The sequence below is a fragment of the Crinia signifera genome, unplaced genomic scaffold, assembly GCF_055691185.1.
Source record: "Crinia signifera unplaced genomic scaffold, ASM5569118v1 HAP2_SCAFFOLD_384, whole genome shotgun sequence".
In the NCBI taxonomy this organism is placed as follows: domain Eukaryota; kingdom Metazoa; phylum Chordata; class Amphibia; order Anura; family Myobatrachidae; genus Crinia; species Crinia signifera.
Window position 1 is genome coordinate 91,860 of NW_028142277.1, and position 8,149 is coordinate 100,008.

The 8,149-nt window shown below is 50.3% G+C and overlaps 1 long non-coding RNA gene across 2 annotated transcripts; it reads left to right on the forward strand.

Annotated features, from left to right (window-relative positions):
• Window positions 1-883: 883 nt before the first annotated feature.
• Window positions 884-7,642, forward strand: LOC146055226 (uncharacterized). Of its 2 annotated transcripts, XR_014468534.1 has the most exons (4): window positions 884-1,141; window positions 6,110-6,310; window positions 6,525-6,979; window positions 7,037-7,642. It is a non-coding gene; the product is annotated as an uncharacterized LOC146055226 (long non-coding RNA). The 2 variants fall into 2 exon arrangements; XR_014468533.1 differs by lacking the exon at window positions 884-1,141 and having other exon boundaries at window positions 5,977-6,310.
• The last annotated feature ends 507 nt before the right edge of the window (window positions 7,643-8,149 follow it).

Genomic DNA, 8,149 nt, shown 5'->3' on the forward strand with positions numbered 1-8,149 from the left:
TCGAGGCCCCGGGTTTTCCATCTTCTTTGCCAGCGTACCCAGCCCCGTCTCTCCTTGCTGCACCTATCCAGCAATCACCGGCTGCCCCACAAAGCAGAGCAGCCATGATCACCTCCCCTCAAGGGACATCAGGGCAGGCTCCAAATAGCGGGACCGTACCACTGTAATCAGGACAGTTGGGAGGAATGCTATTCGTTTTCGGGACTTGTCTCCTGTCCTACATAACAGTTTATAGATGCTGTGACCAGGGGTGAGGGTCATTAAGTCAACAGTAATTAGATCTATTGGTCTGCAGTGAAAAGGTCTACATATGAAAAAGATCGACCTGGTTTAAATTGACGCTGAAAATGGTCGACACAATCCAAAAGGCTGCATGAAAAAGGTCAACACAGGAATAGGTCGACATGAGTTATTAAAGAAAATTGTGTATGTGGAAATCTGCTGACACGGGCACTGTATAAGTGTACAGCGACACGGACACACAGCTCCAATTTCTATTCACTTTTTCTTAATGCACTTTTTTAATTTTAACCTATTTTGCTGTTTTGTGCCAATGAATAAACTGTATATTCTACGCAGGGGCAGAGCGTCCATGGCGTCCCAGTCAGTGACTACCTCCATCAGAGCAGCCGTAATGGTAATTGGTCTGTACACAGTCTCCGTCCTGCCCCCACTTAAAGTTATTCCTCCTGGTTATATATGGTGGCTAATTATTAATATTATGTAGTTTGAGCAGAAAATATTGTGGTATCAGTGGATGAGTCAAAAACTCAGGCTGCTCCCGGATCCGAAGGCGCTACACCCCACGCCCCTGAAACAGCAGACACTGGAGGAGGATTCGAACCCGTGGTGGCTCAGCCTGAGTGGCTGTCCCAGACGCTGAACTAACGGTACACGCCACTGTACCAGCCACTCATACACGGACTGTCCGTGTATCTCGTAGCTACAATGCAGTGACGTCATTCACGCTGTGCCGCACCATCGCCACCTATTGGCAGCTGCTGGAACTACACCTGGCACATATTGCATCGTCATCACTGCTGCTCCCCCTACATGAGCACTCTGCCCCGGCTGCTCTGATGGAGGCAGTCACTGACTGGGACGCCATGGACGCTCTGCCCCTGCGTAGAAGAAGCGGCTGGTAAGTGCACATGTGCAGAACACCCCCTGAGCATTGAGCAACCTGTGGGTGAGGACTGGAGCTCAGTCTGTATGTTGGTCATGTATGTGACTCCCACAGGGCTGCTGTATGGTGCTACTGGGGATATCTATGTGTATGGGCATACCAGTGTATCCTCAGCAGCGCTACTCTATGGCTCAGGTTGTAATATCTCAGCCCCAGTGCTGTCTGCATTATTATACACTGTATATTATCTATCTGCTTTCCCAAAGTGTGACACAGGTGTATATAGACCAGATTATAATCTATGGAAAGCCTCTGTGTGTATACCATATGTTCTCTCTCTCTGCTGCAGTAGCTATGCGCGCTTTGCTATGTTCTATGATAATAAACACATGTGAGTGTAATGGTAAATATGTGCCCGGCATGCCAATGTGGTGAGATACAGGTGCGCCAAACCGTACAGGCTAGCAAACTGCACGTAGCCATTAGTGCAGATGTAGGAAAACTGGGCATACTGTATATAGGCTGGGATCACTGCTGCGTTCAGGTGACACCAAGTACATGTACGGGATTGCTTGCTGGATGGTTATACCATACCTCCCAACTGTCACGATTACAGCGGGACAGTCCCGATTTTCGGGTCCTGTCCCGCTGTCCCACCCACGGCAGGCATTGTCCCGCTGCGGGGGGTGGCAGTTGGGAGACCCCCAATCTAGTAGAATAGATGCTGTGCGCATGCGCACAGCGTCTATGGTACTTGTGTAGTTTCACGGCGCCGGAAGTGCAGAGGCTCGCGTGCCGCTCTAGCTATGAAACTTGGCAGCCTGCCAGAGGCTCTGATTAACCGTGCGCGTGCCGCTCTAGCTCTGTCTGACTGAGCTTGTGCCGCACTAGCTGTATGTAAACAGCGTAGCTGCCGGCCAGCAGCAGCGCTGACAGGTCAATGTCACTGTGGCACTTGTAGTTCCACAGTGAAATAGGCAGCGCCTGGGCACCGCTGACAACGGGGGTATGTTAAAGTGCACACCCCGGCACAGCGATGCCGGCGCTTCTAAACTGTACGCGAGATTCAGACGCAACTGCGTTTGAATCTCGAGTCACATAGATAGCCGCTAAGAAGCCGGAAAGCCTGGATTCAGACGCTAAAGCGTTAGAATACAGGCGCCTTGCAAGCCGCAAAGGTGTTGGGGCTTGTAAACCCAGACGCAAATGCGTCTGGATTTACTTAGGTGAAGGGGTACATTTAAATTTAGACGCAAAAGCATTTAAATTTAGGTGGCCCTAGGGGAACACTATTGAAACCCACCCTCAGTGCCACTAGTGGACGCCACAGCTGTGGACCGTGTAAATCCCACTATCCACGGCCACCCGAAGCGTGGCGGTACGCGTCCTACGACCTTTTCATACCCCCACTATCCACGTCAGCGTGGAGTTGAGAATAGAATAGTGTGGCGAGCGCAGCGAGCCCGAAGCGTGGCGAGCGCACGCTGATACCTTCACAGCTATCCGCGTCCCCTCGCGGGCTTCACAGGTGTCAGCGTAAGCCCGAAGCGTGGCGAGCGGACGCTGACACCTGTGAAGCCCGCGAGGGGACGCAGATAGCTGTGAAGGTATGCGTGTCCCCTCGCGCGGCTCACTGCGCTCGCCACGCTTCGGGCTCTGTGGCTCGCTGCGCTCGCCACACTATTCTATTCTCAACTCCATGCCGAAGTGGATAGTGGGGGTATGAAAAGGTCGTAGGACGCGTACCGCCGCCCCTCGCGGGGCTCTCCACGCTTCGGGTGAGCGTGGATAGTGAGGCTGATTCAGGAACACATTCACCTCAGTGTCTCATACAGGGCTACTGCTGACTGACTACGCAAACTGCGTAGCTCCCTGACTGACTACGTAACGCTGTCCGCGCACGTCTAAGCCGAAGTGCCGGGAGTGTGAATTGAGACGCTAAATAAGTTAGCGTCTACATTGGGAACACCAGCGGTGTGCCGGGGTTTGCGATGTGCCGGGGTGTGCGATTTATAAGCCCCGTTTGTTTGTTTTTAAGCCCCGTTTGTCTGTTTTTTACACGATACACTTCATTACATTTGGCACGCGCAGCGCTACGCTACCTGGCAGGCTGCCAAGTTTCATAGCTAGAGCGGCATGCGAGCCTCTGCAATTCCGGGGCCGTGAAACTACACAAGTACCGCGTCTATTCTCGTATGAAAATGAGTTCGCGGCTAATTAGCATAAGCTGTGCCCTCATTTGCATACGCCCCACCCCCTATTTCCCCAACACAGAAGTTGGGAGGTATGTTATACAGGGATTATTGTCACATTAGTTATACTGTAGTCTAAAGTGTATACTGTATTATCTACTATCCTAATGGGGCATACACACAGGGGGCGGGATGTACTAAAGGGAAAATGTGGTAAAACGGGGGTTTTACCGCATTTCCCTATGTACCATTACCCGTCCGCCCCGTCTCCGCCTGGCAGGGTATCGCCACCTCTGGGTGGCGATACCCTATAGATGCCTATGGGCTTCTATCGCCGCCCACCGTCCTTGCGACCTCCCCCCCCCTCCCGTCCTCCATCGATCTCCTCCTCCCCCAGCAGGTGTCACAGCCGGGAGGACATCCGGCTGTAGGGAGGAGGAGGAGAGGCAGGGGGACACTGACAGCCGCCAGGATGTGACAGAGACCCCCGCACACCACATTACAGGTATCGCGGGGGTCTCCGTCACCGCAACCCGATGCTAGCCGCATATGTTAGTACATATGCGGTAGCATCGCGGCGACTGGCAGACGAGGGTCAGTGATGTACATTAATACATCCCGCCCAGGGGGATATGAGGCTTATTTCTAAGTGAGAAAGTAGGGGAGAGGAGGAGAGCACACTGAGTGTCTAGGTCCACTCAGTGTGCTCTCCTCCTCTCCCCTATCCCTATTACATGTATTTTGATCTGTATTAGCTTAAAATCGTTTAGTCGGAGCGGTATGCCAGTTCTCACTGGACCGCTCAGTCAGAGGCGCTACTTGCGTGACGTCCGCAGCGCTCAGATCTGACTCCTAACAGACGGAGATCTCCGGCGCTGACTCTAACACGCCGGAGCTCCTCTGCAGGGTACACGTCCTCATTGACGCGGCTCTCCCTCTCATTTGCGGCGCGCAGTGCTGGTGCAGAGGTGGCAGATCTCACCAGACACGCACCGCTTGAGGGGTGACCCGCGGGGCACCATATTGCCTACCCTATTTGTGATGTGAAGTAATCTGATCAGTAACATCACAGGGGAACATAAACCCAGATAATTTTGTTACCAGCAGATCAGTAATAGGCGACTTAAACGCACAAAATTCCACTGTGGAAAACTGTACAATAAACCATTATTACTAATACATAGAATCTAACCAACATCTAGGAGGATATTGAGTTGGATCACACTGAGTAAGGATTTCTATCCTTTTTAAACCTACACTGTGTGTGTCTTTATGTGTCACTGTCTGTCTATATTTCGCTACATTCTTTTAAACATATCCAAATAAAAGTTAAATTTTACTTTCTTAATAACCTGTGCACCACACAGAGACATACTTTCTCTTCTTTCCAAAAATTGTCAAACCTGTGTCCAGTGGTAGCACACCCTCCCTACTCACGGTTAACCAACCGATGTACAAATACACTGAGGGTAAATGAGAACAATACTGCTTTGATAAAACCTGTGCGACTGATTGCCCCACGTTCCCCTTTCCCCAAAACTCATTTATTTCTAAGTGATCTGACTAGATCGCTTAGAAATGAAAAAAGGATCACTCCACGTGTATACCCTCTGGTGATGACGATTGCGCGGTCCCGCGCGTCGCTGTTGCCTGACTAGATTTACACTGCATCCAGTTATAAATCTAGTCATCGCCAGTGTTCTCACACCAGAGAACACTGGCCGTGACAGATTGTTCAGCACACAATGCTGAGCCATCTGTGCTTAACTGCAAACTTAGCGCAGAGGCTCACTTGCACTGTGTGTGCACAGCTTTAGGGATGGACGTCTTTGCAATTGATGACAATAGTGCAACTGCCCATTGATTGTGGCATACTATGCAATGGATGACCATCAATGTTTTTACCTATTGATGGTGATCCATTTTCTTTGACTGATTGGATTGTGGGCCAATCAAAACATGTAGGCGGTGCTTCATGAGTGTTGGGGCAGAGCTATGCTGGTGGTAAGGGTTGCTGGTCTTACTGTACTGCATATTAAAATAATAATAATAAAAAATATATATATAATTTATGTAAGGTGCTAAACAACATATAATGGTGATTCAATTGTTTTGTGCACCCGTAGCTCTTGCCTAATGTAGTGGGAGCTAATGAATTGTTCGCAGCACTTGCCCTGGTCTTGTCGGCTGCATTTTTGCGCCCTAAATAAACTAGATGCAGCTTATTGCCCTACTGTGCGTGAAGGGTGCGAGGAGAAATCCAGGTGAGGTGCAGCCTGGGAGTCGGGTCACCAAACAATTGACTTTGATTTTAAAGCTTGTTTGTCACTGAGCGTATGTTGCAGGCATGTCCAAAATGTGGCCCTTCAGCTGTTTTGAAACTACACATCCCAGCATGCCTTGACATAGTTTTAGTATTCCCTAATAGCAAAACTGTGGCAAGGCATGATGGGACTTGCAGTTTCACAAAAGCTGGCGGGCCATAGTTTGGACATGATTGGTGTATTGGGTTCATTAGCTGTTCACTAGCATTTTGCACAAACCACTTTGGCACATATGGAGATGTAATCTCTTTATTAGTGTTTTTATTAGTCTTGCACTCTACTATTACATATAATGCATGCCTTGACACCGTTTCACCGTTCGTGACACCCAAAATGTCGTTAAAATATTTGTTCCAACCAGATTGTTGCTCGGAAAATGTCCAAACTTTTTTTATTTCTTTACATTTTTGAAATACACAAAATGTTAAAATTGGATGTGAATTTCTACTTCATTTCCTTACATACAGGGAGCAACTTCTATCAGTCACCCCACCTTGACAAAGTGCCCAGCGAGGCATGAAACAGGTTGGAGACTTTGCTGCTGCCCGAAGTACCGACACGCCAGTCGCTGACGTCAGCAAGCCGCGCCCCGGGACCAAAGCCGCAACAGAAGATTCCACCCAGAAGCGGACAGCAACTGAGCTGAGGAATACCGCTGCCTCTGTAAGGTTAGGGTTAGTAGGGACAGCACGACAATCTCCCTCTCTCACCTCACATCCTCCAAAAGGAGTGTAAACATTATTTTACTAATACATTTTTACTTTACAGGTGTCACTCGTATAAACTTATCCCATCGCTCTTTTTTACCCCTCAGAACCTTTGCATTTATGAGAGCTGCTATACCATCAGTGCAGTTGATTTAACATTTTTCTCCTCACTTAGGATTATGTGCCACCGAAGAAGGACGGTGAATGTGAGACACCCAGCAGCAGCCGTCCCTATGTGTTCAGAAGAGGGATCAAGACCCAGGATTCCAAGACTGTGCCTTAACCTCACTCATTGATAAATGAGAGAGACAATGACCATAAGATCCTGAAACTCACCAACAAAATCATCCAGCTGCTGACCGGAGAGGTGACTGCTGGGAATAGGTCATTATACAGTAACACCGGGGGAGGTGACTGCTGGGAATGGGACATTATACAGTAACATCGGGGGTTGTGACCAGAGAGATGACTGCTGGGAATGGAACATTATACAGTAACACCGGGGGATGTGACCGGAGAGGTGACTGCTGGGAATGGGGCATTATACAGTAACAATAGGGGATGTGACCGGAGAGGTGACTGCTGGGAATGGGTCATTATACAGTAACACCAGAGGATGAGACCGGAGAGGTGACTGCTGGGAATGGGGCATTATACAGTAACAATGGGGGGGGGGTGACCAGAGAGGTGACTGCTGGGAATGGGACATTATACATTAGCACCGAGGGATGTGACCAGAGAGGTGACTGCTGGAATGGGGAATTATACAGTAACACCGGAGAGGTGCCCGCTGGGAATGAGGCATTATACAGTAACATCGGGGGATGTGACCAGAGATGTGACTGCTGGGAATGTGGAATTATACAGTAACACCGGGGGAGGTGACTGCTGTAAATGGGACATGATACAGTAACATCGGGGGATGTGACCTGAGAGGATACAGCTGGGAATGGGACATTATACAGTAACACCTGGGGATGTGACCGGAGAGAAGACTGCTGGGATTGGGACATTATACAGTAACACGGGGGGATGGAAATGGGACATTATACAGTAACACCGGGGGATGTGACCGGAGAGGTGACTGCTGGGTATGGGACAGTATACAGTAACATCAGAAGAATGTAACCAGAGAGGTGTCTGCTGGGAATGAGACATTATACAGTATCACCAGAGGATGAGACCGGAGAGGTGACTGCTGGGATTGGGGCATTATACAGCAACACAGGGGGATGTGACCAGAGAGGTGACTGCTGGGAATGGGAGAGAGAGGGTGGAGAGAGAGAGGGTAGAGAGAGAGAGAGGGTGGAGAGAGGGTGAGGCGAGAGAAAGAGGGTGGAGAGAGGGTGAGGCGAGAGAGGGTGAGGCGAGAGAGAGAGAGAGAGTGAGGGTGAGGCGAGAGAGAGGGTGAGGCGAGAGAGAGGGTGAGGCGAGAGAGAGAGAGGGTGAGGCGAGAGAGAGAGAGAGGGTGAGGAGAGAGAGAGGGTGAGGCGAGAGATAGGGTGAGGCGAGAGAGAGAGAGGGTGAGGCGAGAGAGAGAGAGGGTGAGGCGAGAGGGTGAGGCGAGAGAGAGAGAGGGAGAGAGGCGAGAGAGAGAGGGTGAGGCGAGAGAGAGAGAGGGTGAGGTGAGAGAGAGAGAGGGTGAAGTGAGATAGGGTGGAGAGAGAGAGAGAGGGTGGAGAGAGAGAGGGTGGAGAGAGAGAGAGAGGGTGGAGAGAGAGAGGGTGGAGAGAGAGAGAGGGTGGAGAGAGAGAGGGAGAGAGAGAGGGTGGAGAGAGAGAGGGAGAGAGAGAGGGTGGA